The sequence below is a fragment of the Triturus cristatus genome, chromosome 4_1 (assembly GCF_964204655.1).
Source record: "Triturus cristatus chromosome 4_1, aTriCri1.1, whole genome shotgun sequence".
NCBI classification, from domain to species: Eukaryota; Metazoa; Chordata; class Amphibia; order Caudata; family Salamandridae; genus Triturus; species Triturus cristatus.
The window spans coordinates 1,062,809,505-1,062,837,493 of NC_140585.1; the positions used below are offsets into that span (position 1 = coordinate 1,062,809,505).

At 45.6% G+C, this 27,989-nt stretch overlaps 1 protein-coding gene across 3 annotated transcripts in view; it reads right to left on the bottom strand.

Annotated features, from left to right (window-relative positions):
• The window catches only part of ZBED4 (zinc finger BED-type containing 4), a 102,901-nt gene extending 77,118 nt beyond the window's left edge, over window positions 1-25,783 (bottom strand). For all 3 annotated transcript variants that reach the window (XM_085654055.1, XM_085654052.1, XM_085654054.1), the window contains exon 1: window positions 25,627-25,783. The gene's annotated coding sequence lies outside the window, so the exon portion shown is untranslated. The remainder of the gene's footprint in view (window positions 1-25,626) is intronic.
• Window positions 25,784-27,989: the final 2,206 nt, after the last annotated feature.

The following is a 27,989-nucleotide window of genomic DNA, read 5'->3' on the forward strand; positions in this document are numbered from 1 at the left end:
AGTCAGAAAGTAAATGAGCAATAAAGAGGTCTTTAAATCTTGTTTTTATCTGGTCACATTAGCTCTGCGTTCAATGACAGAACTCAAATGTCAGTTTGTCTTACAATTCACTGCTTATTTTATCCTGGAGGTTGGTGTTGACTTTTATCTGACTGCAAAGTTACAGGATTGTCTTAAGTTATCTGTGCTATTAAACAAGTGTGAAGTGTAAGGATGTGGGATATCGTTTTTTTCCTAACACACATTTAAATAGCTCATAAATTAACTGTACAAATATTTCAATATATATATTTCAGTCGTTAGAAAAGCACACTTTTCAAATTCTGTACGATGGAAACAAAGATTTAAATAAGACAAAATCTAATTTCATCACTTTACTCAACTTTGCAAAGGGAAACATCCTTTCCCCAGCAGGCAGAACCACAACCTGCCTTTACTTCAAAGTCCCTAACCTGACTGCGACGTTACCACATGTTGCTTTACCAAGCAAGTAGTCACAACTACTTGCTTTAGGGGGCGCGTTGTTGGACTGGTGTTGGATTAAAGTCCAACTTCCCTACTGATACAGTGACTGGAGTTGGAATAGTAATTTATATTATTCCAAAGTCGAGTGCCCCCTTAAGTGAAGTCATTGTAATGACTTGCGTGGTAAAGGTACGCATGGTAACGTTGCAGTCAGGGTAGTGACTGTGGAGTAAAAGGCATGCGTGGGAAATGCATGCGGGGTTCCATCATACATCCCTTTGCAAATGATAAATATCTCTTTTGAAACCCAATGTCCATTCATTATTGTTTATATGCTATATAGTTTTATCAGTAATACTGCATGTTAGTGGAAAGGTTTGTGGCCAATTCAATGGAAAATGTGCTGTCAGTGAATGACAGTGCCCTACCATGTCACGCTTATTACTAGATTTATTAAAAGTGTGTTTTTAAACATGACCTGGGAAACATTCCTGCCCCGGCCCTGATGACAATGCTATTAGTGAACTAAAAAGGCAAGTCATGTGTACCCTACATGTGGGATAGATTCTTATTGTACAAGTAGCAAAAGTTTTATCCAACAAATAAAACAAAATCGTTTTTTTTGTACAGCACAAAAATGCTGAACTCATATTTGAGGTGCTCTCATATGCGATAATTAAGATATAGGTGACTGTAAAAGAAAATATTTCAAAAAGGAGAACATTAGGAGCAGAAGTTTTGAGACTAGTTTACAGGTCAAGTACATTAGGGTTAGGTCAAGCAGATTATTAAAGGCACTACCTGTAGGACTGGTAAAAAAAAAAATTTTTAACATCCCCCAGCTGTGCATGGTAGGTACACACAAACTTCCCACACACTTTTCTGGTACCTTCCATCACTGCTGCTTGTTTTGTCAAGGTTTTGTAAGGCCTTGATTCATTTTTTTCTGTCCTCTCATTTCCTTTACCTTAAAATCCAGGGCCATGTCAGCAGCCTTGCCTTTGGGCATGGCCTCAGACAAGCAGACTCTGCCAAGTCCATTGCCATCCCCATACTCCGCGCCTAGAATAGGTTTGCACCCATAGCGCCCAGCGCTGGGCCATGACCCAACCAGGCCTACACTGCATGATACCACAAGGAGAATTAGGCTAATGCAGCACGGTGGTGTTAAGTAGGTCCACCAAATTCAGAATGGCCACTCTGGCCCTGGCAGCTCCCAGTTTTAGAATACACACAAATACTGAAAAAGATAGAACGATATAATGCCACGTGGTCAAGCACCCTCCCACCCCCCAAACACACATTCATGATACTCGACATTCTAAGTAAGTTTAAAATGTCTCACTCTCATAGCATATCTACATTGAAAGACAAACAGGACATAACTAATCTGTGATTATTAAACATGTCTGAAGGATTTCGGATTCTGACTTACGAAGTCAAAAACTGAGGCCCACACCTACAGTCCATGGCATTATTCCGAGACCTGCCAGGGACTCCCAGGGGACACAAAGCGGCTGTTTCTCCATTAAAAATGTACACATTGTAAACTTCTGCACACTCCTCGACTCTGCTGACATTCAATGAAACAAGGTAGAAGTGATGCATTTTTCTAATTTTTATTATACTACCCTGTGAGTTCGTAAGTGCAGCGTTTGTTTATTGATGTGAAATTAAAGATACCTCTGGTGCAGTCTCCTCCATGTAATGCTACAGACAATTATATATTGTGAGATCGTATATTGGCCATGGACTATTACACTGTAACTACATTTGTGAGCATGGTTTTATCTTGTGTCTGTCTGACCGACCTTGCCTTTCAGCTGCGAACGCTGGCAAGCCCAGGTTACTTGTGCACACGGAATGGTTTACGTTTATCACTTCACCGAGCAAGAGAGATACGCTGCTAGAACAGACAGAGTGGCATGCGCAGTGTCCAAAGATGAGAAAGTGAAGAATTTTGCCTCAGTTCTCATCGGGGCCTGGCCAACTCCGGTGAGTGACCATGATGCAGAGTGTTTAGCCAACACCTACCGGGCAGATAAAGGGAGGGATAACTTCTAGAAATCTCTCTTTGGGTTAGTAAAGAGTATACAGATAGACACCTCTAGGCACTTTGACAGGAACTATCTTGGGAGTGGATGCACTGCCCAGGGCTTTCGTGCCAGGTTGAGACCCTCCTGCCTCAGACTGCCAACTGGTTCCCCAGTCATGCTGGCAAGGATTATGATGCTAAGCAGACAGCCGGTGAAGTATTCCAAGTTCTAATTATTCATTCTTGTGTACATGTAGTTATCTTTCTATGCATTTATTCTTGTGTACATATATTACCTATATGCTTTTATTTTACATGTGTATTATTGCCATTGGATATATGGAATTTGCTGCAATAAATATTCCTCTTTACTTAGCAAATGAGTGTTGAGCTTTGTTTATGTTGTATTTCGGTATTCTAATGCGTGTGGAGTCTTATTTTGAAAAGTGTTCACGTTGTGTCGTGGTGTTTTGAAGTCTTACTTAGGTCTTCCAAAGAAAAAGCGAGACACTCCAGTACTAACTTTCACATTGAGCGTTCGAGAGGGAAATGTTGTGAGATAATCACACACCACCCAAGTTTCACATCCTGTGTCACTGATAACGAGGCAGAATGATAGTACGGTAAAATGATATTGATGATAATGCCTTCTGGAATATTGATTAATAGAAAATTTTCGCTCTTAAAAACCAGCTACCCCACAAATCACAATTTGACTCAGTCTTTGCAGTGGACCCTCTACAGCACTCCACTGCTTTTCACTAGTTTTGTGCCACAAAATACAACACCCATGCATACAACATGCTCACTGGGAGCAGAAGGGATTTAGAATACCACTAGGGGTTTACTCAAAAAGCGTTGTGTTATCAAAACATTTGAGTGTTTACTTAGTGTGCTTGCCAAACGATGTCAGTTGACAGCCCTGGTGTTAAACACAATGATGACAACAAAAAGTACAAAGCAACAGGCAGAGCTATGGCGCTAAAACTGATTGGTTGGTAGAGCATTATTACAGCAAAAGTTCACAACTCTTAAAACAGATGTTTATCAGCATTTATAGCCTCTCAGTAAGCATTCTTATTGGTCAATTAATGGACTGCATGCTCTGATCAGTGATAGATCTTCCAGGAAGCAGCATGGTTTTCCAACTTTACCACCTCTACCTCAAGAAGATGCTGCCTCCACAAAACCAAGAAGATTAGCATCAAGTAGCACAATTTATACATTTGTTAAATGCATTCTTTAGCTTAGCTGCCACAACCCTACTTTTGCTTTGACTGATGAGTTACAATTTTTTTTCTTCTTTTTAGGTCGTGCCTAAGTCAGCGCATGAGCGGTCTGTTGCGAGAAATTTTGTTAACTTTCGGTAGGCTTAGACCCTGCCCATTACTTGCCTTTGGTCACACTCATTTGCTTACTTTTTATACATAAGCTTCTGTGAGCTTTCCTTCCTCTTGGTTTTGGCCCTCCCCTCGAGCACCAATCCAATACTTTTATTCTTGCACTACGCTCTTTTCAGATGCTACTATTTTGTTTTTGGTTATGCATGGTACCAAAGCACTTTGTGTTCCTCTTTCTTGCCCAGGTGCTTCTCCCCTCACCCTACCTCCCTCAGTTGCCACTCATGGTTTCTCCCCGTCCACCCCCCTTCAGATCCCCCATTGTCCGTTTGCTTCCTTTCCCTCCCGTTTGCTTCCCATTCAAAACCTGCTCATCCTGCGCTGAGCTTGTGCTTCCTCATTCCAGTCTGCCCTCTGTTGTCAGTGTGCTTTCCCATTCTCTAACACCCCCCCTTAATTTTCCTGTGCGTCTCAATTTCCTCCTGCCCACCATCCGCTGTCTGCCTGCTTCCCCACCTCCCACACTTTGCTGTCAGTTTCCTTCCCTATTGTTGTTTCTCGCTTATCCATCTCTCCCTCACCAGTTTCCATCACTCCTGCACTCTATCCCTCGCTCTGTGTTGCCTCATCCTCCCACCTGCTTCCCACCCCTACCCACTCCTCTGGTTTTTTTTGAAGCACTCTACACCTACATCAAAAAAGTGCATTTTTGCAACTCTATTTACTAATCCACCTCAAATTGCTAACTAAAAAGAAAACAAAAGTCTCACCTCATTTTGTAGGTCCATGCACAGCTAAAAGTCATTGCGAAAGCCAATATTTCTCATAGGTGAGACCTATTGGCTATGCCAATACTTGTTTATGTTGCTATAAATAACGCCTCCCTCACTAACAATGGCCCATACTTTGCTGCTTTCCTTTCCCGGTATTGTGGTTACTCAGTAAGACAGTGGCATGATCCCTGCCTCTACGTACAGCACTCCATTAGATCAGTAAATCACTGCTCACCTGACTACTGGATGCCAGTCTCTGCTATCAAAAGTAGAAAACCAGAATAGGAGTTTGCCTCTAGTAAACATGCATTACCAAATGAGGTGCCTGTGGTGGACTCCTACCTAATGTTTAAATCTGAAAGCTTTTGGCTTCAAGGAGCTGAACAAAAGGTCTTCCACAGATAACTCCACAGGTGTACAGTCATCTCAACCTAAATAGCATGTACCTAAGGTAATGAAACTGATTACTAGCCAACTGAAGACCCTGGTGAACAAGTTGTAAAGTATGGATGCAGGACTGACAATGATTCAGTTTATGAAATTTCATATTGGCAAATGTAGGCTTTTTTAAAATTTATTTTTAAATGGCCTTTGGGATTGGTTTGAGATACTATCCTTTTAGTGGTGGCCCATTAGGAAATCTTGAGGAGGCTGACCAAACTACCATGGACGGGAGGACAAAATATTTGGCAAAACTGGAAATAAATGCAGCTCCTTTCTTCAGATGGTCAATCACTGAGCCAATCATTAGGATGGGCCAGGCTCTGGCAACACAAAATACTGTTTATGTTAAGGGGATCTTATTTAGAATTTCAGTTGGTATTTGTAAGGGGGTGGACACCGGGGCGCCATTCCTACCTACGGTTGGGTGAACAACAACGACCAACATACTCACCGGGCAAAGATCGGACTACGAGGGTCGGAATGAGGGAAGCCACGTCCGTGAGGATAGATCCACCCACCTCTCGTTTTTCCCCACAGCGAGGTGTGGATCCGGAAGAGGAAGGAGCTGAACCCAGAAGCAGTGGTTCGCAACCGCTGAAAACGGACCAAGACCAGGAAGGAGCGTCGACCAGTGGAGGAGACCAGCTGTGTGCGGAGCGGAGAACGGAGAGAGAAGACTGACCAAAGCAGCGTCGAAGAGGAGGAGCCCGACAAGCGCTGGAGTGAAGAGTGGTGGTGCCCACCGGAGGAGGCTGGAGAGTGGAGCCAGTGAGGGAAGGTAGTTCCAGGGAAGGTGGGGCGGATACGAGGGAGGCGGGTAGAAAGCGGGCACAGGTCGGGCGAACGGGACGTCCACACTACTGCACGTACAGCTTTCTGTTAGGCTGCACATCCCTGACAACGTTCCACCCCAAATCCCCATCCCGGTTCCTATCGTCCTTAGCGTGTGCAAAAAGACACCATTTACCTGCGCAAGAAACACTTCCATTATTTTACGGCAGGTTGTCTATCGCACATGGTAGATACAGTGTGCGCCTTGAAGCCTCTAGACTTCACCAATTTGTGGTGCAGGCGACGGGTAGTTTAGCTCAAATCCCCTCCCAATTGTACAGTTTCACTGACGGCATCCTTCCTCTTCTCCCTCTATAAGCCTCCGGGAGGAAGCCAGTACGGCGGACAAGTCAACACGAGCGGGCCCCAGCATCAGACCCAAGACGGATGAAGCAGATAAAGCACTTCCCGGCCCCCATCCAAGTTCAGAAGAGACAAAGCAGGAAGAGAAGGAAGTCCAAACCCATATTGTCAAACCCAAGACCTTCACCCCTGATAATAAAACAACATCTTTTGGGAAGTATATCCAGCCTCCGCGTCTGTATATCTGACCTGCCCTCCCACAGGTGGTCTCAGAAGTGGGATCCGTTCGTGACATGGAGGCTGCTCTTGCGAAAATGGCCGAGAACCAGGAACACCTGAGAAAGGTAATGGAACGGTTCCTCACCGTGGTTGAAGAGAACCGAGGCAAGTTCCAGCAGGCTCTGATAGAGTCAGCCACACGGGGCAGCCAAGGACAAAATCACTGAGGCCCTGGGACATCAGAGGGGACCCACCACTCTTCCGTCTATGGTCCTCCAACGCTATGTCAGCGGGGAAGACCCGGATTTTTTCTTTAATAACTTTGAACGAATAGCCACTGCAGCGGCCTGGCCCGTGGACAGTATTTGGGGCCTCTCCTTTCTGGAGACCTACAGGCAGCTTATCAAGCAGCAACCGTCCAAGGAGTCGTCCCATACGCCGACAAACAGTGTATCATGGAAAGATTAGGGGTGGATGATGAGTCGTATCGGATAAAGCTACGACAAATAAAAGAAGGACCCCAAGAAACTCCTAGAGCCCTGTACTTCCGAGTGAAAGATATGGCCGACCACTGTTTGAAGCCTGCCACCACAGGCAAAGACGGTATCATGGCCAAGATCTACTTAGAACAATATCTGTCCTCCCTCCATCCTCCTATACAGCGGTGGGTGCGGCAGCAGGCTCACCTCACCTTGGAAACAGCAGTGAAGATAGCCAGTGCCTACAGCCATGCCCACAAAATCCAGAAGGGAAGGGATGATCTGTCATGGAAGGCAGGGGGGAGGGGGTGGGGGGGGGGGCTGGGACCCATAGACCACCCCGTCCGCCTACTGTAAAGAAACCCGAACCCATTACCATCATCCCCGGGACCCCGGTGTTCCACCCTCCTTCTGGGGGTCCTCAATGTTTCAACTGTGGAGAGATGGGACATATTGCCAGGTTCTGTCCCCAAAAAGAAGAGCCCATGGAAATAGGGATGGCCCGCAATTATTATTGTTCCCACACGGAAAAGAACCCTCCCCCATACCATTGTAAAGTAACCGTGAATGGACAGCCAGCCATGGCCCTGGCAGATACGGGTTGCCGACAAAACGTCATAAGACCCCAGGATCTGGAACCCTGGATCGGACCCATCGAGGGAACAGTGGCTATACGATGTGTCCACGGAGCAACCAAACAGTATCCCACTACCAGAGTACAGATAGAACAGCAAAACGACTCGGGTACATCTCTGAAAGTGGGGCTTATCCCCAATTTGCCCGAACAAGTCATTTTTGGGAATAATTACCCGAACTACTCAAATGATAAGAACTGAGCCATCAAAAGATGAAGAATGGTGGACCACGGCCCCTTTTTCCAGAGAGGAAAACCAGGAGTGGCCACCCTCGAAAGCACGGAAAAGCAGAAAACAAAGAAGAGCGGAAAAAGGGAAGACCCCCGTGGCGTTACCTGTTTTGGAAGACAATCCCTGGAAAACTGATAGAACTTTTCATTCCGTCCAACGGGAAGATCCAGTTTTGTGGGAGGCATGGGACAACGCCTTGGAGAACGAAGACTCCCTACACGTAGGTCCTTATTTCTCCGTTAAAAACAGGTTGTTAGATCGAAAAGGAGGCCCCACCCAAAATCCCCAATTATTGATCCCAGGACCCTTTCGAGAGAAGGTGTTGTTCTTAGCTCATTGCCACCTGTTAGGGGGACATTTCGGGAATGAGAAAACCGAAAAACAGATCACTGAACGATTCTATTGGCCGGGTATATATCAACAGGTGAAAAGGTACTGTAGGGAGTGTCCCATATGTCAAAACAACAGTAGGTTTCGGCCACCCCCTGCACCCCTTCGTCCTCTCCCCATCATAGGCGAACCCTTCTGTAGAGTAGTGGACATTATAGTACCTCTACTACCGTCACGTAGTGGATGTCGCTACGTACTTGTCATAGTTGACTATGCCACCAGGTTCCCGGAAGCGATGGCCTTACGCCGACCGGACGGCGCAAATATCGCCTAAGCCATGGTAACTGTGTTCTCACAAGTGGGGGTTCCCTAAAGAGATCTTAATGGATCAAGGGACCCCATTTGTATCCAAAGTTATGAGGCAGATATGTGTCCTGTTGGGGATCCACCAGATACGGACGCAGCATACCAGCCCCAAACGGACGGACTGGTCGAGCGGTACAATGCCACCCTCAAGACTACTCTCAAGAAACTCTTGGCCCTAGAAACGAGGAAATGGGAGGATATGTTGCCCCTGGCCTTATTCGCCATACAGTGTAAAGTACAGAAAAGCACTGGATATTCCCCATTCGAGCTATTTTACGGACATCAGCCTCGGACATTGCTGGAAAAGGCACAAGAGAAATGGGAAGCCGAACCGGACAATACCAAGCCATTGGTTGACTATGTGTCCGATCTAAAAACCCACTTAGGACAGATACGAGCTATTGTCGGTACAAACCTGGAAGGAGCCCAAATGGTCTAAAAGGGACAGTACGATAAGAAAACCAAAGAAAGGTACTTCAACGTAGGTGATCTTGTGTTGCTCATGATGGCCTCCTATGGCCACAAATTGTTGGGACAATGGCAAGGACTATACACAGTGATGGAAAGAGGGACACCCGTGACTTACTGTATTGAGACGGACCCGGCCCGGGGCACATTTCAGATCTTTCACGCTAATTTGTTTAAGAGATGGGAGGGGCTCTTCCCAGCGCTTGTCACCCGAACGGAGGCACCGGTTCCCTTGTTTGAACAGGGTATGGATCCTGTGCTCCCTCCTAATTTATGGCAAGGACTTGCAGAAATCCTTCTTCCTCTTCAGGACATCTTCTCCTTATCCCCCGGGAGAACGACCTTGCTAGAACACGCCATCAAGACACCCCTGGGAAAACGAGTGCGCCCCGGACCCTACAGGATACCAGAGGCACGTTGGCTCACCATCAGAGACGAAGTCCAAAAGATGTTACAGATGGACATAATTGAACCGTCCATAAGCGAATGGAATTCGCCTATTGTTCTCGTTTCCGAAGCCGGATGGCTCGGTACGATTCTGTATTGATTTTCGGGAAGTAAACAAGATTTCTGAATTTTACACGTATCCCCTCCCAAGAGTGGACGAGCTGGTTGAAAGGATAGGAAGAGCCAAATAAATCAGTACCCTTGACCTCTGTAAAGGGTACTGGCAGATCCCATTGTGCGAACAAGATAAAGAAAAGACCTCGTTCTCCACCACAGACGGTTTATATCAATTTAAGGTGTTACCTTTTGGGTTTCATGGGGCTACGGCTACTTTCCAGAGAGCCATGAATCTGATCCTACGGCCTCACGAGAAGTATGCCGGAGCATACATCAATGACATAGTAATCTATAGCAACTCTTGGGAGCAGCACTTATCAAATCTGTCTCGGGTAATTCAGGCCTTAGGACATCACGGTCTCAAGATAAATCCCACCAAAAGTCGTCTTGCAGCCCAAACAGTACGATACCTGGGTTATATGCTGGGCGAAGGGGTTATTAAACCCCAAGACACCAAATTGTCTGCCATCTCTCTAATTCCGTTATCTAAAACGAAGAAAGACCTCCATGCTTTTTTAGGACTGCTCAGTTACTACCGGCGATTCATCCCCAATTTTTCTCAAGTAGCGGCCGCGCTCACAAACCTATTGCAGAAAACCATAAACACCGAAGCCAGGTTGAGAAATCCTTCTTCAGACCTCCTACAGGCCTTAGAAACCCTAAAAAGGTCCCTTACGTCCGATACTGTGTTGGCCAGTCCGGATTACTCCCTTCCATTCGTTCTCCAGACCGATGCGTCAGAGCAGGGGCTAGGGGCTGTATTGTCTCAAATAACAAAACATGGAGAAGAGAAACCCATATTATACATTAGCAGGAAGCGGTTTCTAAGGGAGCAAAACTATGTGGTTATCGAGAAAGAGGCACTTGCGATCAAATGGGCCATAGAAAATCTGCGGTATTACCTTGAGGAAAGGGAGTTTACCTTATATACCGACCATGCTCCACTAGAGTGGCTAGCACGGAATAAGGGTAACAACGAAAGAGTGTTGAGGTGGTTCCTGGCGTTACAACTCTATAGGTTTCAGACCAAACACAGAAAGGGAACAGAGCAAGGGAACGTGGACTTTCTGTCCAGATATCCCCAAGAATGGAACCCTAGTAGTAAGACGGGAAGGGGGTGTAAGGGGGTGGACACCGGGGCACCATTCCTACCTACGGTTGGGGAACAACAACGACCAACATACACACCGAGCAGAGATCGGACTACGAGGGTTGGAATGAGGGAAGCCACGTCCGGTAGGATAGATCCACCCACCTCTCGTGTTTCCCCACAGCGAGGCGTGGATCTGGAAGGGAGAGGAGCTGACCCCGGAAGCAGTGGTTCGCAACCACTGAAAACGGACCAAGACCAGGAAGGAGCGTCGTCGACCAGTGGAGGAGACCAGTTGTGTGGGGAACGGAGAGAGAAGACGTGACCAAAGCGGCGTCGAAGAGAAGGAGTCTGACGAGGAGCCCGACGAGCGCTGGAGTGAAGAGTGGTGGTGCCCACCGAAGGAGGCTGGAGAGCGGCCGCAACTCAGGAGAGTTGCGGCGGAGCCGGTGAGTGAGGGCAGTTCCAGGGAAGGTGGGGGCAGATACGAGGGAGGTGAGAGGAGGGTAGAAAGCGGGCACGGGTTGGGAGAACGGGACGTCCACACCACTGTACGTACATCTTTCTATTAGGCTGCACTGCACATCCCGGACAACGTTCCCACACAAATCCCCACGCCGGTTCCTATTGTCCTTAGCGTGTGCAAATAGACACCATTTACCTACGCAAGAAACACTTCCATTATTTTACGGCAGGTTGTCTATCGCAAATGGTAGTTACAGTGGGCGCCTTGAAGCCTCTAGACTTCACAAATACGTGGTGCAGGTGACGGGTAGGTTAGCTCTAATCCCCTCCCTATAGGTACAGTTTCACTGACGGCATCCTTTCTCTTCTCCCTCTATGAGCCTCCGGGAGGAAGCCAGTACGACGGACGAGTCAAGACAAGCGGGCCCCAGCATCAGACCCAAGAAGGATGAAGCGGATCAAGCACTTCCCGGCCCTCATCCAAGTTCAGAAGAGACAAAGCAGGAAGAGAAGGACATTCGCGGCGAGTCAGGCTGCGTGTTATTGCGCTGTTGTGGATGCTGTTTGTTATTATTTATGTCTTCTGTTGCAGTTAACCTTATTTTAACTGAGCACGCTGAAAAAGCATTTTAAAACGAACACTATTCTGTACTCACCTGTACTTTCATCCCCTCGTGACCCCGTTCCGCCCCGGCTTGTGCCGTTTGTGCGGAGGGTCAGTTCGAGGAGCGTCACTTCCGCTCGTGACACCACTTCCGCCCTGCACGTAACGTTTGCAGGTTAGCGGTCTAGTGTTGCTGAGCCTGTCAAGTATAAATAGTGAGACTCTTGCTCCCAGGCCCTTTGACATTCGCGGCGAGTCAGGCTGCGTGTTATTGCGCTGTTGTGGATGCTGTTTGTTATTATTTATGTCTTCTGTTGCAGTTAACCTTATTTTAACTGAGCACGCTGAAAAAGCATTTTAAAACGAACACTATTCTGTACTTTCATCCCCTCGTGACCCCGTTCCGCCCCGGCTTGTCCCGTTTGTGCGGAGGGTCAGTTCGAGGAGCGTCACTTCCGCTCGTGACACCACTTCCGCCCTGCACGTAACGTTTGCAGGTTAGCGGTCTAGTGTTGCTGAGCCTGTCAAGTATAAATAGTGAGACTCTTGCTCCCAGGCCCTTTGACATTCGCGGCGAGTCAGGCTGCGTGTTATTGCGCTGTTGTGGATGCTGTTTGTTATTATTTATGTCTTCTGTTGCAGTTAACCTTATTTTAACTGAGCACGCTGAAAAAGCATTTTAAAACGAACACTATTCTGTACTCACCTGTACTTTCATCCCCTCGTGACCCCGTTCCGCCCCGGCTTGTGCCGTTTGTGCGGAGGGTCAGTTCGAGGAGCGTCACTTCCGCTCGTGACACCACTTCCGCCCTGCACGTAACGTTTGCAGGTTAGCGGTCTAGTGTTGCTGAGCCTGTCAAGTATAAATAGTGAGACTCTTGCTCCCAGGCCCTTTGACATTCGCGGCGAGTCAGGCTGCGTGTTATTGCGCTGTTGTGGATGCTGTTTGTTATTATTTATGTCTTCTGTTGCAGTTAACCTTATTTTAACTGAGCACGCTGAAAAAGCATTTTAAAACGAACACTATTCTGTACTCACCTGTACTTTCATCCCCTCGTGACCCCGTTCCGCCCCGGCTTGTGCCGTTTGTGCGGAGGGTCAGTTCGAGGAGCGTCACTTCCGCTCGTGACACCACTTCCGCCCTGCACGTAACGTTTGCAGGTTAGCGGTCTAGTGTTCCCTCGCCCCCTAGTATTTAATGGCAGTATGGAGGAAGCGCAGCGGACGAGCGCAGCGGGAGCGCCGACTTCGCGCCGAAGTCGCGCACAAGTCAAGCCCGTCTGCGCCCGTCCGCGGCCGACCAGGCCCAGGGCCCTGCCATAATGCCCAATTTTACTCATATTCCTCCTCCGAGCTCCTGAGACTCAAATCCACAGGACCTATACCTGCTCGAGCTGCTAGTATGGCCCAGGCATGTGGCATTTTTGTTCCCTCTGGCTGTCCGATACTTGGTGCTCCCCCCAATCCTTCTCCTTCTACACAGCAGACCACCTCCTCTTTACTCATCTACTACCTCAACACCCGCTCACTTATAAGTAATCAGCTTGAGATTTTTCAGTTATTGCACCAGAGTTCTATTGATGTTCTCCTTTTAACTGAAACCTGGATCTCAGAAACTTCGGCTCCTGATATCCTTGCAGCAATCCCTTCGGGATATTACATTATTCAAGCTAATCGGCCTGCAGGGAAGACCGGTGGTGGGGTGGCAGCTATCATCCGCTCGACCCACACCTTCTCAGAGATTGCCGTAACTCCGCTCCCCAATACTGATTATCTGGCTTTAAAATTTTCCTCTCCCAAGTTATCTTTTGCTTGTATTCTTGTTTACAGACCGCCTGATCATATGCCCCTTTTCCCTAAACTTTTCAGCGACTCTATCGCCCAATTAGCTATCAGCTATGCGAATATTATAATAATTGGCGATTTCAACTATTGGCCTTCGGACACTCATGAAAGCCAATCATCGCTGGAATTCACAGACTTATTAAAAGGAATGAATCTTTCTCAATTCATTCACACTCCTACCCACCGCAAAGGTCACATATTGGACCAGGTCTGGATGTCTGACCTCGACATATCTCCTCCTTTGGTCTTTCCCTGTTCCTGGTCTGATCATTATTTTATTTCTTTTGTCCTTCACTTACACACTATATGCCCTCCCCCCCGGATTAAGAATTTTAGAGCCCGGAATTGGAACAGAGCGGATCTGGCTGAATTCTATGCCTCACTAGCCTCCACTGTACCTACCCCGTCGACTTCGCTTACAGCTCAGTCTGACAACCTCGATACCTGGTTACGTCAGGCCAGCGACAAAGTCGCCCCCTTTAAGAACATCAAAGTTAAGCGCCCTCATGACGCCCAACGCTGGTTCTCGGACCAACTGAAAGCGGAGAAACTCGCCTTGCGGCAATTTGAACGCCGCTGGCGTTGCCATTATGACCCTCAACTAAAACTAGCTTACACTGAGGCGTTGAAGTTGTATAAATTATCGATCTTGGCAGCCAAAACGACATATTATTCTCAACTCATCTTGGATTCCAACAACAATTCCAAAACCATCTTTTCTGCTGTTAATGAGTTATCTCTGCCGGATAGGGTCACCCCCCAGCCTTTGCCGACTCAATCTCTCTGCGACTCACTTAACTCGTACTTCATAGACTAGATCCTCACAATAAAAAACAACATTCCGACCCCGGCATCCCCCACTCCGCCCCCCCTCCCCCCTAAAAACACTAGTTCCTTGTCTAGATTCCCCCCTATCTCTTCACAAGAATTTATCTCTCTTCTTCTTAAAGTCAAATCAGGCTCCCCCAACGATTGTTGTCCCCCTCAGATTCTGAGAGAAGCCTTCCTAACATGCCCAGGCCCTCCCCTTGCTCTTCTCAATAACTCTCTTGCTACTGGGGAGGTCCCTCTCTCCTTTAAGCAAGCATCTATCGTTCCCATTTTAAAAAAACCTAACACTGATCCCCTTACACTCAGCAATTACAGACCCATCTCCCTTCTCCCCTACTTGGGAAAAATTTTGGAGACCTATGTCACCCGCTGTTTGAGCTCATTCATTGAGGAATCTGGTTTCTTGGACTCTCAGCAGGCGGGCTTCAGACCCCTCCACTCCACCGAGGCGGTCATAGTAGCAGTCATGGATACCCTCAGGAAGGGTGCCGACAATAACACCTCTCAGGCCCTTGTCCTGTTGGACCTCTCGGCGGCTTTTGACACGGTCGATCATACCATTCTGATCGACCGTGTCCACAATGCCGGCATTCAGGGAGTGGCCCTTGACTGGCTCAGATCCTTTCTTCATCAGCGATCACAGTCCGTCCATCTCTCCTCTTTCTCTGCCCCTTACACCTCTCTCCCTTGCGGCGTCCCACAGGGCTCTGCATTATCCCCTCTCCTCTTTAATCTGTATCTCCAACCTCTCCTAGTTTCCCTCCGTGATTCGCCAGTTACTAGTTTCAACTATGCTGACGACCTTCAGTTGATTTTCCCTATTGACTCCTCCCCGTCCTCCTGTCTCAATTTTCAGTCGACTATGTTGTCCATTGCGGAATGGATGTATCATAGTCACTTGAAGCTGAACCCTACTAAGACTGAGCTTGTCTTGGTTGGCAGCTCCAACCATCCTTGGAACTCCTCATTTTGGCCTCTATCCCTGGGGACCGCTCCGGTCCCTGTGCGCTCAGTCAAAAGCCTGGGGGTGATCATCTCTGATGATCTTTCAATGAAGCCACAAATCAACGCGGTCACCTCAGCCTGCTTTTTCCATCTTAGGCGGGTTCGTAAGATCAGTAGGTTTCTTACTAAAGAAGCCCTGACCTTAGTTGTTATGGCACTCATCCCTTCCAGGCTTGACTACGCCAACTTACTATATGCCGGTCTCCCGGCTTGTCATCTTCACCGTTTACAGCTGGTGCAGAATCAAGCTGCCCGCCTGATTTTTCACCAGCCGAAATTCCAACATGTCACTCCCCTCCTTCACAGTCTTCATTGGCTTCCTATTTCCAAACGATGTATTTTCAAGATGGCATGTTCTACCTTCAAGGCCCTCTCACAGGCTGCCCCGGCCTTCATCTCCTCTAACCTGTCCCGTTATACCCCTTCCAGAACCCTTCGATCCTCCTCTCTTAACCTTCTTGAGATTCCCAAGTATAAAAGGAAAAAGCATGGTGGCCTCTCCTTTTCTGTTTTGGCCCCTTCTACCTGGAACGCTTTGCCATTAGCTCTTCGCATCTGCCCTAAGTATGACTGCTTCCGCAGACTTCTGAAAACCTCGCTCTTCCAATCTGCATACGGCTAATTATCTCATCCTGGCTTTCTGTTATTTGTCATTTAGCGCCAAGAAACCGATGGTGAAAGTGCGCGGTATAAATATTTTAACATAACATAACATAACAGAAGGAAGTCCAAACCCCTATTATCAAACCCAAGACCTTGACCCCTGATAATAAAACACGATCTTTTGGGAAATATATCCAGCCTCCGCGTCTGTATATTCGACCTGCCCTCCCACAATATTACATGTAGCAATCGCAAAAACAATGTATGTTCTTCTCTTGGCTGAAACAGTAAGCTTGCCTTTTTTATTCACCTTGATCTGCAAGGCTTGTTCTCCCAGAGATTTGGTAAATCCACCACTTTTTCTCTAAACTCCCTTTAGACAAGTAAGAGTTACACCACTAATCAAAAAAATAAAAGACTCAACCCTTCAGACCTTATTTCAGGTGTGTATTAATTCCTTATTTTCCTAGGTAACCTCCTTCAAATAGCAGGAACAACTTAATCTATTCTAAAACTAGGTTTTTAACATCTTAATCCAGCCTAACGTGATGTTTCGACAACAACCATAATGAAGACATTCAATATGGACTTCACATCACTGCGACTGGGGTCAAATCTCTGGACTTCATTGTTTAAGAGTAAATCCTTTTATGGCTCCATATGGCCCACTGAGATGTGACAAGATAGTGCCCTGTGGGAATTTCAATGCTAGTCGAAGTAGAACCTGCAGGTATGCAGCCATAGTGAATTCTCTTTAGAAGCTACCCAGGAGTCAGAGTGGCAATGAGCAGGCATGCACTTTTAGGAGGTAGCTAAGACTGTAAGGTCAGTCAGGTGTATGTGCCTACAAAGAATTTATACAAACAAGACAAAAAAAATTTGATAAGTCACAAATCAAAAAGGTTACGGTTGAAAGCGCGCCTTGTATAATTAACATTTACCCCTGTGCAGGTCATCCGGGATCGCTAGAGGAACCACCAAATGACATCAATTCCAGAGACACGGATACGCAAGGGTGGATGCACTGCCCACACCCCAAAATCCAGGGCACACTTGAACGTGGCACCTACTAGACACCTGATGTAGCAAAAGTGATTTAGTTTTAGGTTGGACCTTGAACCACACAGACAGTAGGTTGCACTTTAGGGGCACCATTATTGTGTGGGGTAGTTTTTCATATAGATGCTAATGAACTGACAAAGCGCCACGAATCCTTCAGACCAACTTCATAGGTGAAAAACATGTCGACAAATCATTGAGTGAGAGACCAACGTGAGGCCGCCACCTCACGACTATAGGGTATTCTATCCACATAGTACCATATACTGACTAACAGGGTTCCTTTCAAACCCCCAGGGTAGCATCAGCTTTTTATAGGTTTTTATCTCTGACATGGCGGTCTACTTATTAAAAGCTAGTTTGTGACCTCCCCTATCTGTTTTAACCCACAACCATGTTATACTACTCCACCACGCTAGTCACCTCCTATGCACGCATCATACAGCATCTCTTAAAAAGATCTCTGCCAAAGTGACCCTTCGGTGGGTCCCGTAGGGCATTGCAGCGCCAGCCCAACGAGGAGATGAGGAAGCATGCCATCCCCTTGGGGATGTGTGAGGGCAACATGAGACAGTCATGTAGACTGTCCTCATGATACAAGTCCAGACACACCTGTTAGTATCACTTATTCTCCTCTCTTAGGAACAGAAGCCCCCTTTTTTGATTCTTTGATCTATGGAGAAGTAACCAGGTGCGATGAAGGCACAAACCACTGAAAACTCATAAATCTTAATGGAAGTTCTAGGTTGTGCCAGCCAGGATTTTGGAGGCTAAACCTGAAAGAAGATATATGGAGTCCACCCAGAAGTGGAAATGCAACTTATAATAATTAGGACTTTAAATGACCACCCTTAGGTGAGCATCTTTTCGGTGGGACAATTTAGAATATTTTCCCTCTACACCTTCTGACGTTTTTAAATACTCTCATCGCATTACAGTTAAATATTTTAATGGTTGTTCACAACCACTAATTTATGGGACCGCGGAGACACTTATAGCACCTTCCACTTGTGTTTAGGAATATTACTTTCATCACAGAGGTGGGTAGACAAATCTAGGGATACTGTAACCAGACTAAATGAACGCACAGACGGTTTCTATTAAAGACACTCACACATACTTATGCATCTAATGGGTTCATATGTTCCCTTTTGTAGATTAAATTTGGGAGCCGAATTGAATCAGTAAAATGAAACAATAAAATATTGGCCTGACAACTCATTAGTTCATGACTATTATCTATTAGACAGGTTGGTTTCTGCTCTCTTGCACAGAAACTCAATTGAACTGGATGCAGGTTTTAATATCAAAACACATTTATTTATACTTAACCCCTTCGATGCGAGTGACGGAGCGGTTCCGTCATGCGCGTCGGTTGTGCTGTGCGCATGACAGAACCGCTCCATCACGGCCCCGCCCGCGCACGGAACCTTCAGCACGGCGCAGTAATCCGCGCCGCGCTGAAGGGATTAATGGCTATGTTTGGTTCTCTTCCCAAACAATACAAAAGAAAATTTTGGAGTAAAGATCGGGAGATCGCCACTCACAAACATTTGATATCTACGGACTTTTGTGATATTTAGCACAAGAGGCTTGTGTTCTTCAAGCAATAGGACTATGTTTGTATCTTTGGGTGACAGGTGTCTGACACACCTATATCTTTATACAATACCGTGTTTTGACATGGCAGACGGGTTCTGCCTTTTTGGTTTCGCTGCACATGGAGCACTTTAATATCCTCTCTTTCTAATCTCTATAACACAATCACGTACCAGGGTGTCATGCCTACGGGTATACTTCAAGGAAATGTAAACTCTTTTCTTTACTTAATTTTTCACGTTCACCAAGCATGATAGTTCCTGCCAACTGGCAGAGATTTTTATATACAAGAATATGAAGGGTTGGAATGATTTTTATTGTATTGTATAATCTTACAACCATGAAGAAGTCACACAGGTGACGAAACACACGTTGGCTGCGCCCTTTGATGTTACTGTGTCACTGAAGACCTCGAATTACATACAATAAAACTTGGATTGAACTTTTTCGTGATCCTGACTCATTGGACTAAATTGACTTACTGGACTATATTCAGAGTGCTGTGATATATTTTATTTTCAATCGCACATCCCACGCTATCCCTCAATCATAGATCTGGTGCACACTCTATATAGTATCAGATGCTAAAGATACTTCTATTAAACAGATAAACGTGATTATAATAATAGTGGTACACCCAAAACAATAAGACAAAGTCCAGTAATATTATTAAAAATGTGTGTATCTTCTTTAATTCATTCCAAAACATTTTTCATATAAAACCAATTCCAGCCACAGCCAACGTTCTTCATTCAAAAATGAACTTCAGGGTGTATCAATTCAAATGCAATATGTGTCCTCTGTGTATCGAAAGAGAAGAAAGCTTATGTCTAGCACAGTCACAACCGTCTTTCCATATCGCAATTTGCTATTGGTTTACCCAAGGCCTACTTTTTGGTAAAACGTAGAGTGTCTGCCAGAGCAAGGGACATGATTTCATCAACATGTAACATGTTGAATCCCGATTATGATGACTGATGTGGAGGACACTACTTGCCCTACCTGACACTGTTGCACATTTAGCTACCTTGAAAAGTAGTGAAGAAAAAAAAAAAAAAAAAAAAAAAAGAAGAGGTGTTTTGGAATGAAATAAGGAGGTAAAAGAATTTTGAATAATATTATAGACTTTATGTCTTATTGTTTTGGGCGCACCCTTACTTTAATCATCTGTCTAGAGCAGCACATGGAGAGTAAACAATTCCCTGCATATCAGGAAATATAAGTTTACACCAACTAGTACCAATACATGACAAAAGTATTAGAAAGCTGGGTTCTGCACAAGCAGCAAATTATAACTGATCCCTGAAATTCTGAAGACCAGTAGAGCCACACCAGCTAATTAAGAATTTAGCTGTTATGCACCCAGATTTTGGAATTCTGAACTAGAAAACAATCCCTACACCCTCACTTCTCACTCTGTAATTTTTCAATAACAAATCCATTAAAAACATCCCTTCTCAAAGTATTTCATTTACCTATTTTACAGTGTAACGCCACTGATTTGTTATCGCCCAAAAACTGCTGCAATAAATAGCTACATCATGAAATTCTTCTTTGTGCTGGTCAGCGCTCGTGAATTCGACAACACTCAAATACATTTTAATGTTATGTTGCCCACATTAATGTACCCTATGATAGTGATGTATGGCTGCCTTTTTACTATGTGTTTCTATAATTACGCATTTAACACAGGTCTTGTTGTATGCTAAAAGGGTCATGGTTTGGTGCAATGAATGTGCTAGGGTGCACAACAGAAATCTAGAGCCCAAAGGCCTGTTCAAAGTAACATGAGCTTTTTAACTGTATGCAGACTAAAACATATACAAATTATGTGGTCAATATGTTCTGCAATAGTCAACTATCTTTCATGGGTCTGTATCAGAGGAACTGGAAGAATATAAACAGAAGTAGCTTCCATGCGCTTCCTAAAAATTGAATGGAGGCATGGTTTACAGAAGCTTAGTGAGCAAACCATCCTCCCGCCATAGATTATATATCAATGCACCAGTTTCCAAAAGAAGAAACGCTGCACTCACGGGACCCCATCAGAGATGTTTTATTAACAAGGAACGCGTTTACGGCATGCTGCCTTCATCAGCTTGTTATAAAAGCCTGCACATTCCGTCAGGATGTCGATTTTAAACAGGTAGGTTTGCTGTGATTGGATATGGCCACTTAACAACAAAAGAGGACTACATCTCTGAAACCGATGTGCAAACCCCATGTTGCATTCTGGGATTTTCTCAAAAGGCTTGTGGTAAGTTTGTGCTGTGGCGTGCAGCAACTCCCATAAATGCGATAATGTCACACCCCTAAATTTGGCAAATTCAAGACTTCTGGGAGTTGTAGTGCACAAATATTCACTCCATATTTTGGCGCTCTGATGACTGCTGTCGATAAAGCCCCCGCTTTGAGAAAAGGGAAACCTGAAACGCGTCAGGCTGGTTGGAAAGCTGCTTAATTGTACCGACATTCATTGCACAACTGTACCTGAAATAAAAGGCTGGTAACCTGTCGCTTGTCTCGAGTGCGTCTCATGTGAGTTACTGTGTGTTTACAAATTGAGGCAGACGCTCATCCGCCGAGACTGCACTACTTCATAATAATTAGGAGGCCATGAGGTTTGGATACACCATCCTCGTTTATGGAGCAACGACAAAGGATTAAAGTTGTGTATGCTTGCGGGGGCCCAGTGGGGGCTTTATCGACAGCAGTCATCAGTGCACCAAAATACGGAGTGAAAATGTGTGCACTACAACTCCCAAAAGTCTTGAATTTGCCAAATTAAGGGGCATGACATTATCGCATTTATGGGAGTTGCTGCACGCCACAGCACAAACTTACCTCAAGCCTTAGAGAAAGGGGAAACCTGAAACGCGTCAGGCTGGTTGGAAAGCTGCTGAATTGTACCGACATTCATCGCACAACTGTACCTGAAATAAAAGGCTGGTAACATGTCGCTCGTCTCGAGTGCGTCTCATGTGAGTTACCGTGTGTTATATATCTTGATTGTGCATGGAATTAGATGCTGTTCAACTGCATTTCTTGTGTAACTAACTTAAGCTGTTTCAGTAGCAGCCCTGCTTTATTTCAGAATAACCTGGTAAACTTTGGAGATGTTGTTGTAATCAATGTCTCCTTCCAGATTATTCATATAATCTACAACCCCCCCACCCCTCCTGCCCCCCAGTGGACAGCCTTCTTGCAATGGTATGCACAGTGTATTGTAATTTTTAAAAAGTTCGAATACGGCCACCATGTTTAGAAGCAACATGTTAGCCATACTGCATTGGTATAATGACACACCATGCTCAATACCATTCCAAGATGGGTGCTCAGTAAATAATGGAGCAATTTTCTGCATAGTGTATCACTGTTGCACCAATCCAAGATTGCTGACATAATGCTTCTATATGCGGTGGCCATCTTGGAATGGTAAAACAATGATTTACCATGGACAATAGCATTCCAATTTGGAAACCCGCTTTTGAAGCAGGAGCCATGCGACACACTCTGATATATGAATGCCATGTGGCTTGGCAGCACTGTGTAGGGAGCTGCAGGGCACTCTTATAAAGTAAAAAGAAGTGGGTTGTAAGAAAGTAATACATGGGGACATATAAAAGGAAAACTAAAGGAGTAGCCCGCCAACACATACTGGAACACAATCATTTTTGCATGGTAATTCACATGTGATCAGGCAAAATACTGTCCTCAAAACTAGTTCTTTGAATATCTCCTAATAGGGTCTAGCAAGTATTAACCCCAGGGTTTGTCAAAAGGGATCATCAACACCAAATCTTTTGACTAATAAGTCAATTTGTGACATGTTGTGGTAAAAAAAATATAATCAGTTTGCAGGCTTTATCATGGCGCAATAACAAGTTACCCTCCAAGGCACGTTGTATCAAGCACAAGCTTTTCCACAAGGCACCTCTCAGGCACATAGTAAATACAATTATAAATATGCACACAATTAAGTTGGAAAAGCAATATACAAACTTATGAGGGCCCAACCGTCTATCCCCTGGGTATGTTAGAAGGTGTAACTACCACAAACCTATTCCTTACTACGGTAATCCATGTACCAAAATACCTGTTCATAGGTTTTTACGCAGTGTAATAACAATTCACCCATTTGCTTTAACATTGGTTTCTCGCAATAAATAAGTCAAGTCTACATTCTTTGTTGTAACTCTTCAGAATAAACATAACATTTCTCAATGAATTAATCTGGGCTACAGCCTTTACCATTGTTTTTCCAACATAACCAGCTCAGACATACTATATTCTGCATATGTTTTCCTGCAAGGCAAGCAAAAGGCAAACAATCATAATTATAATGATGTACAAAATTGTCCCTTACAAAACAAACACCCCTGACAAAGAGGATTACCAAGGATTATCTAAATGAAAATATTCTCCCATCCAGGGTTGGTCGGAGGGGGTGACCAACGCCAATGGGCTTGTCTACTACATTAACCTGTTAGATCCCATGTAGTACAATACCTATCTACAGTCATTAACACTGTGTAATAACAATCCACTCAAACGACTACTGTACTGAGCATATGGTTTCGCCAAAAGGCAATAATCAGGTATCAAGTCATAAAGTTACAAATAGATACAATATTACAGTTAGCAAAACCAAAGGGGATGATGGACGAAGTGTTGAACATTGCAAGCCCTCTGGCTACTCAGCCGTCATCAGCCAGGCTATCTTGAATCCAGTGGCAAAGTGAGCAAGGGACCCACGTCTGGGCATACCCTGCCAACTTAGGGCGAACAAAGCAAAACCAAAGAGGATGATGGACGGAGTGTTAAACATTGCAAGCACTCACCCCCAGTCAACTGACATATGGCCATGTCTGAACTGGGGTGGCGTAGTGAGCTAAAGAATGATGATGGATTAAACCCAGATGAGTTGACTGGGGGTGAGTGCTTGCAATGTTCAACACTCCGTTCATCATCCCCTTTGGTTTTTCTCAAATATTAGAGTTAGCCAAGCCAAAAACAACCCCTGCTAAGAGAACCTAAAATGATAATTACAATGAAAACGTTCTACCCTTCCTGGGGTTTGTGAAATGAGTTAACAGTACCAAAACCATTGCCCAATAAAGCTTTCTGTGAGATTTCATTAAACAAAATATGTGTTGTCAGGCTTTATCCCAGTGCAATAACAATCTACCCTTAAAGAACTGTTGGCTTTAAAATTCGATTGTTACAATAAATAGATCTGGCCCATACTGCCTTTTTTTAAAATAACTTTTCATAATAAACCGATCTAGACTATGGCCTTGATCACTGGTCTGTCACTATAGCCAATTCAGTCCTGCTGTACTGAGCATACACTTTCCCACAAGACAAAAAGTGACACACAAGCACTCACCTTCCACCCACATACTATATTCAAGGTAAACAATACATGGGCGGAGCCAAAGCTCATCTCTCAGAAACACTTCCTAAATTGCGTTTTCTGTTGATGAAATAAGGAATGGTTTAATTGCTGTGCTATCAAACCAGACTGAAAAATTACAGCTAACCGGCTATATTCGACAATATGTGACTGTCACGCACCGGGAATGCAAGGTCATGCAAGCCTCCTGGCTCCCCGCTATAATCATGCATCCGCAAACACACATACACAGCCTCCAGGTGCACAAACTCGGAGGAACGATTCACACCAAGTGACCTTACAATGAAACAACACAGTGGTCTACCACCAACATCCAAGAAATCAACCCCACTAGCTCTGCATATACACCACCACAACAAGCCTCCACTACCCAGAGACATATTCTCACATCAGTTTAAACATGACGCACACACACAACCGACGTCCCTCTGCAAGCAATACCCTACACTGACTCCAGTGCATCCAAAAAAAACGTGCTGACTGGCTGATAAACAAAACACTGATCTAACGATCATGTTCCTATTTTTTTTTGGGGGGGGGGGGGTTGAAAACAGAAAAACTTCTCAATTCTAAATATAGAGAAGGCTTGTCATTAAATGGCGTTTATGGAATGACGAAAAATAGAGGGGAAAAGTCAAGTGCCCATCGGGTATCAAAACAAATAGGACCATCTGTGACTGAGCAAGGAAGGCTCCACAACTGCGGTTAGGATTAACTTTAATTCAGGACAGCAAAGAACAAAGGCATGACGAGAGTGACGTCCCTGATTGTGGCTGGGGCACAGCTGTTGTACTGTTGAGGCGCAGAATCAGCTGTCACAGTCTACTTGTTTTGAAAAAGCTGATTTGGACTGAGCTCCATCGCGTATAGTAAGTCTGTAAATCACCGCCCCTTCAGGGGGAAGGAATCACATTATACAACAAGCACCGGTCTCTGTACAAAAACATGATCGTTTGATACTGTCGAATCATGACAAAGTTTTTAAAAATAAAGATCTCCTGCACCTGCAGCTTGCGTGCAACCGAGATAACGGTGGTTCAAAACCTTGCAAGACCAACACTGGATTTCACTTTCCAAGTTTGGAGAAGATATGTACCATTGAAATGGGCAATAACATTCAAAAAGCTACAAAACAGTCATCATTGAACTAAAAAAAAAAAAATACTTTAATATTAAAGAGCACATGTACTCTCTGAGGTGCAATCCAGAGTGCCTTGAGCTATCTATGCTCACATAGATAGACCGATCGTACAAATAAACCAAGCCAAAAAAGAACTTCCATAGCAAATTCTCTAAGCTGATCTTTGGATATATCGAGGAAGTAGGCGAAAGAGGACTGCTACCCCTGATGATAGATGTCTCGAACTTATGCGGGTCAACGCTTAAGTCCCATGAAGATTAGAATCATATAACCGCCCGAGGTTTAATCACAGTGAGGGAAGGAATAACGTGACCCCCCTCCCTCCCTAAAGAGGGATCACAATAATAGAGGACGAAGGGCCACGGCATAAGTTAAGTCACCCCCCCCCAATGTGTCGATGCTGCACCCCCGTGCGGCCTTTATATTTCCATTGCATTCTCCTTATAATCGCCGTTGGGACAGCGAAGTCCGGTCACATCACTCACCCCGGGCCCTGTCGACCCCTCGCAGCTCCGGTCGCGGCTTGGCTGACGACTGCGGCGGCCATTCATCTACGGCGACGCTTTGTCTCCCCCCTCGCGGGTCACGCACTCTCACAACAGCAGTGGGGCCGTTTGCGCCCTATTGTCTCGTGAGCGCATGCGTATGATTGTACGCATGCGTACTATTAATTCTGGCTTGTATTTCTGAGCTTCCCGCACGGGAGCAGTGTATTGTGATTGGGCCCTGGCCGTGCGTCAGCACTGGACGCAGAGCTCACAGCGACTAAGGGAGCCGGGTGAAGGAAGGGCGACGCTTGGAGGTAAGAGATGAGCCTGGCCGGGGTGAGAGGGCAGTGGGTGCGCAGCGGAGGAGGGCAGCAGAAGCAGAGCTGAAATAGGCTCCAGGTGCTGTGTGATGTTTGAGGGAGTGAGTTGATGTTCAGCGTCCTTTTTCTGAAATCAACAGAGACAGCAGGTATTCCTTATGATTTGTTGCGTTTAGGACGAGGTGTATGTCGTAGGAGCAGTAATCGTGTTTCGTACTCTCCGGTACTGTGCCCCTGCCGCCGCTCTCACCAGAGGCCCCGCGCTTCTCGGGCTCACCGAGTCCGACTCCTGCAGTCTCCGGCTTTCTCCGCTAGCCTGATGCGTCCCACAGCACAGCTCTCTGACCAGTTCCTTCAGACGTCCGCAATATGGAGACCTGTCCCCGTTGACTCTCCGGAGCATTACTGGAATAGGTTTGTATGTCTTGAGGCTGTATCATAAGATTGACCCAGAAAAGCTTGTGGTGGACTCCAGCTTCACAAACGACGAGGGTGAGACTGGACAGTTTGGCAGTGGAAGCTGAGGTTTGGTTTGAAATCCCCGATACGGATATAGGGAATCTTCTGGCGCCTTAAAATCATAGATTACATCGCAGATATAAAGGACGTGTAGGAATGACCTGCCTTGTAGGATTTAAAAGCATTTCTGCCATAGTTTCAGATTGGTTGTGTGACATTTTCATAACGTCGGTGTAATTATGAGTCACATTCAACGACTATGAGTGAGACTCTATCCCGAGCAAAAATAAAGCAATGACGACGAGGAAGACATCTTAATATCAGAAATTACACCCATTTGAGCCGCGAGAAATTCTAAGAAGATCTTCAAACGGCTGCAAAGCACTAGAAATGGAAGGGCAGGATCCTAGTGCCCTTGTAACCTAAACGTACTGGTATACAAATAATGAGACTGAATACTCGTGACACTGTCGTGACTTCAGTGACATTTCTGCACTGTTGGGTGAAACATTATAGCCAGCTTAGCCTGCCGCAAACTGCGCGTGGACCGTGTTTTGCCAACGAAGCTTTGCGCAGTCCAGTGCTTAATTTGTAAAATATTAAGTCCGGGTGCTCAAATTTTTGTAGGAGGCCACACCCACTTTCCCTAGCTCCACCCCATTCCTTTTCTGGCGTAACCCACTTATTCAATTGGCTCCACCCACATCCTCAACTGGCACTGAAAGCGAGATGTAATACCCAGTGGAATTCTATTACAGGACCGGAGGCTTCGTATTATGCTTCTCTTTCTTATTTATTGCTACTCACAGCAGCCAATGAGAAATTTTCTTATGCAAAACAAACTACATTTCCCATGATGCATGCACCACATCACTTCCTGCAGAGCCCCATAAGAGCCAGTAATACCGGAACCAGTCCTCTTTCTTTGCTGCTCACGCAGACAGTTGAGAGCTCCGTTATTGGCATTATTGATGTGTGACTTTATGATTGATGCGTTGATTGCTGCAAGCGGCGCATGGTTATTGTATTCCTGAGCAAGTCTTAACGCCGCTCTTACTTTCAAATCACGAGTATTGCATTGACCGCTGTGGTGAGTCTGATCTCGCGCCTTTGGCGCTACGAGGCTCCCGCTGGGAGCGGGAATGAGTGGTGAGCTTGCTTAAGTGCACCGGGTACGGCGATGGGTGTGCATCGCGTCGTTTGTCACGATCGAAAGAACGAGTGTTAGACGCGGCGCTCGGCCGCCTTGTCAGTTTCACTTTCAGCGCGTTAGCGCTTATGCAGGTTCATTGCACACGGTACCGCCCCGCCTTCGGCGGGTGAAATTTACATGTTGTGATAGCGCTAAGGCTCCCCTCATATGCCGGTGACGCTGGGAGCCTGTTACTTTTACTTTTTGTTTAGGTTTCCACGTGCGTAGCCCAATTGGGCTATTTTGGTAGGATTTGGGCTACGCATGTCGTAACTGCCCGTTTTCTGTTTTTCTTTCGTTTTTGCCATTCCAGGCTGAGTTTCATTAAGAGAGCACTGCTTTACGCCTGGCTGGCTGCAAAAATGACCTGGGCCTGGAGGGAGCACACC